This window comes from Pseudorca crassidens, chromosome 1, assembly GCF_039906515.1.
Source record: "Pseudorca crassidens isolate mPseCra1 chromosome 1, mPseCra1.hap1, whole genome shotgun sequence".
NCBI lineage: Eukaryota > Metazoa > Chordata > Mammalia > Artiodactyla > Delphinidae > Pseudorca > Pseudorca crassidens.
The window spans coordinates 89,730,676-89,734,926 of NC_090296.1; the positions used below are offsets into that span (position 1 = coordinate 89,730,676).

The window sequence follows — 4,251 nt, forward strand, 5'->3', positions numbered from 1 at the left end:
GGCCTCTCCCGTTGCGGAGCACAGCCTCCGGAGGCGCAGGCTCAGCGGCCATGGCTCACGGGCCCAGCCGCTCCGCGGCACGTGGGATCCTCCCAGACCGGGGCACGAACCCGTGTCCCCTGCATCGGCAGGCGGACTCTCAACCACTGTGCCACCAGAGAAGCCCTTCAGTCATTTTTCTACATTTCTAAATGTATATATATTTATCCATGTATCTACATATCTTCATTTTCTTTTGATTTTGGGAGATGATCTTATAGGTATAGTTTTGTATTTTGTTTTTTACCCTGAATTTTCTCATTAAACTTTGTTTTAAAGGGTCTCAAAATTCAAGAGTTTTGGTCAAGGTTTTTCCATTAAAAAGTACGGATTTTAAAAACTAACAACTTAAAATTGCCACAGAAAAAAGCCAAATGATCCACAAAACATCCTCTTTTCCCTCTGAAGGTTTTGAATTGCATTGTTATCATTAACCAAATTTTGCTATTCAGTGGCCAGTTGAGAGAAACAGTTCTGAGACCTTCTACCACGAGTCTGATTAAGACTAGGATGGCAGGTATTAGGGATAATATTATTGTAGCCTACTAAGTTTTATGAGCAGACTTAGTGAACTTACCCGCTCCAGCAGCTTTCTTGTCCACTGATTTGATGACACGCACGGCAATGGTGTATCTCACGTCACAAACAGCCAAATGACCCAGAGGAGGATAGCCAGAGTTCAACACGTGGGCTTCCAAGAAGCACATCAACGTGTCAGCAACCAGATTTCAAGAATTCGAGGCCATCTTTTAGCTTCTTGCCAGAGTAGTGATCAATCTTCCCCTTCACCTCAGCAAACCTGCAAGCAATGTGAGCTGCCTGACAATTCAGCACAGGTTCATAGCCAGCACTGATTTGGCCTGGGTGGTTTAGGGTAATCACCTGAGCACTGAAGCCAGCTGCTTCCAATAGTGGGTCATTTTCTCTATCACCAGCCACAATGCCAGGATGAATATTTCTGACAGGCAAATTCTTGACACTGAAGCCTACACTGTCCCCCAGAAGAGCATCACTCAAAGCTTCATGGTGCATTTCAACAGACTTTACTTCAGTTGTCATGTTGACTAGAGCAAAGGTGGCCACCATGCCAGGTTTAAGAATACCAGTTTCCGCCTGCCGCAACTAAGATCTGCCACAACCTAATTGATTAATTTAAAAAAGAGTCTCTTTCCAATATGGTAACAATTCACAAGTACTGGGGTTTAGAACTTAAACATATCTTTAAAAAGAAAAAAAGACCACCAGTCTCCACTCAACCCACAGGGACAGTACCAGTACCACCAATTTTGTAGATGTCCTGGAAGAACAAACCTAAAGGCCTGCCAATTAGAAGAATTGGTGCGCAGGCCACCATCTGGAGATTTGAGCACTGTGGTTCCACTGGCACTGCCATCTTTATGGGTGACTTTTGTTCCCTTGAACCAAGGCATATTTGTACCTGGCTCCAGCATGTTTTCTCCATTCCAACCAGAAACCAGCACAAAAGCTACTGTGTCTGGATTATAGCCAATTTTCTTAATGTAGGTGTTGACTTCCTTAACGATTTCCTCATTATCCCTCTGGCTGAGGAGTAGCTCAGTGGAATCCATTTTATGAACGCCAATAATTAGTTGTTTCACAACCAGTATGTAAGCCAGAAGGGCATGTTCATGGGTCTGCCCATTCTTGGAGATACCTGCTTCCAATTCACCAATACTAGCAGCAACGATCAGTATAGGAGAGTTAGTGTGAGATGTGCCTATAATCATGTTTTTGTTAAAGTCCCTGAGTCCTAGGGCATCAATGACTGTCATGTACTACTGGTCTCATATTTTCACATGGAATTATCAATGGTGATAGCAAGCTCATTAAGCATTCCGTTTACCCAAGACCCAGGCATACTTGAAGGAGGTCTCTCCCATCTCAGCAGCCTCCTCCTCAAACTTTTCATTGGTTCTTTTGTCAATCCTACCACATTTGTAGATCACATGGATAGGAGTGTTGGACTTGCCTGAATCTATGTGTGCAATGATGCTGATGTTAATATGAGTCTTTTCTTTCCCCATCTTGGCTTAGACTTAGTGGTGGTTTCCATGGCACCTGTGTTCTGGAAGCAAACATGTTGCCAAAAAGCTGCACTAAAATTAAATATGGAGGATTTCCCTCAATTAAGTTAAAAAAAAATGGCCAACTCCAGTATAAGCATTTAATCATACGTTTAGTGTTTGCAATTTTAGTTAGGGAATTTATAATTATTTCCTCTCTCATCAATTCTGTGATGAATATATTTGATGTATCTTTTGAATAATCTTTGAATGCATTTTTTATTATTTCCTTATTATAGTATCTATGTCACTAGAATTCACATTCCTGGAGGTGGGCTGGATTGTAAATTCAAAGATTACCATCTTCCTTTTGTTGACCTAGAAATAGGACCATTGCTGTAAGACAAGGAAAAACACCTCACTTATTTGGGGGTGTTAGGAATAGCAATTCAGAAGACACAGATTTGGGTAGAAACCCAAATGTGCTTCAAGAAGAGTTAAAAACCAAAGAGTTTTAACAGGAAAAAGGAGGAAGCTTACATAAATTGTTTTGCAAGAATTATCATTGATGTTGGCAGACTGGAGACATTCTTATCTGTACATGGTTGGTTGCTAAGGCTGTCACTCTGAGAGAGTTCGATGTGCAAGCATTCTTTAAAGATGTTGTGGCCCAGTTCAAATTCATGTTCCATCTGGGTGGAGATGTGCATAGGCCCTGCTTTCCCAGTGGCCTCCTGGCTTCATTTTACTGTTCTGTTGGCATTAATGACTCCATTTTATTCATTTCTTCACACTTTTTTTGAAAATCAAGGTAACTAAGCTGGTGCCTCTGAAGGAATAGAATCTGACATAATGCACTTTCACCTCTAAGATTCCATGGTACTATGATCATTGGCTATTTTTTCAAGTATTTTTAATGGATTTAATATTTTATACATATATGTGTACCTATAAAATAAGGAATATATATAAAGTGTATATATGCTTTAATGTGGATATTACAATTTAGACCATGATCGTACAGAAATTAAAATACAGATTTCCCCAGAAACTGCATAAATTATTGAGTTAGATATTTCAAATTACATGTTCCATATAATTCACTCAGGAAGAAATAAGAAAAAACCTGAACACTGTTTTGGGGAAAGAAGGTAGAACTTGAATATTAGCTGATGTGATTCTTTCAGTCAGATTCTATAAACATAGTTGAAAACAGCCTAGATTACAAGGTAACAAGTCAATAACACATGCTCACCACTTCAAATCAAGCTCTCAAATGCAGGCATTGTAACTATGAAGTGATTCTCCCAGTATAGTTCATGCGGTTCTAGTCTTAATTGCTACTGTAGTGAGATTCATTTTAATCCTATTATTGATCTAAGAAACAGAGAGTCTGGATAGGGTCCAGAGGAAATGAGAATTAATAAAAAACCAAAACCGATTAATGTGTTGACTAGGAAACATTGAACTCATTGGGGTTATTGAGTTTGGAGCAGGCTAATGAGAGACTTAATATCAGTTTCTGACTATATAGGTGAGACTATGGTATGATTAACTGTGTGTAACTGATTTCATTTTCCACCAAGGAAAAGGCACATTTACACGAGCATGGATTTGCCTTGGTCTTTGAGAAGATAGAATAGGCTAGGAGACAGCTACAATTTGTCATCAACCCTAGGATGCATTGTAGCCAGGAGAAAGAAGGCTCATGGCTTATCAGGAGAGGCCCCATGAAATGAATGGAATTGCAGTACAGAACAGCATGCAGACAGGAAGTGATATCTGCTCCCCAATCACACAAGTTTTAGATGGTATCACAAATAATGATGAGGAAAATTTCTGTCCATGAAGGGCAAGCCTCCCAACACCAAGCCCCACTCCTCCTGTTCAGTCTTTTATAATTGGTTTGGGGGCTGTTGAATATGGGCCATTGTCTTCTCTGTTATTCTGTGCTTATGGTACATTAGCAGGAATGGACTGGTATCGATTCCCTTTGTTTATGTAGACAGCACCTGTGAACTGCAGCATGATCTTTCAGCTCATGTAATATACATGCAAAATATGTATGTCTGTGAGTCACACTGATTTAGAAAAAAGTTCTTCTACTTTCCTCCAGTATAACAAGTTACTCTTTTGGAGTATATTAAGCACTTTGGGGAACTTCTTTTGGTCATTGAATGAATAACTC

General features: G+C 39.9%; 1 pseudogene; it reads right to left on the minus strand.

Moving 5' to 3' along the window:
• Nucleotides 1-646: 646 nt before the first annotated feature.
• Nucleotides 647-2,084, minus strand: LOC137230567 (elongation factor 1-alpha 1-like; annotated as a pseudogene).
• Between the last annotated feature and the right edge of the window lie 2,167 nt (nucleotides 2,085-4,251).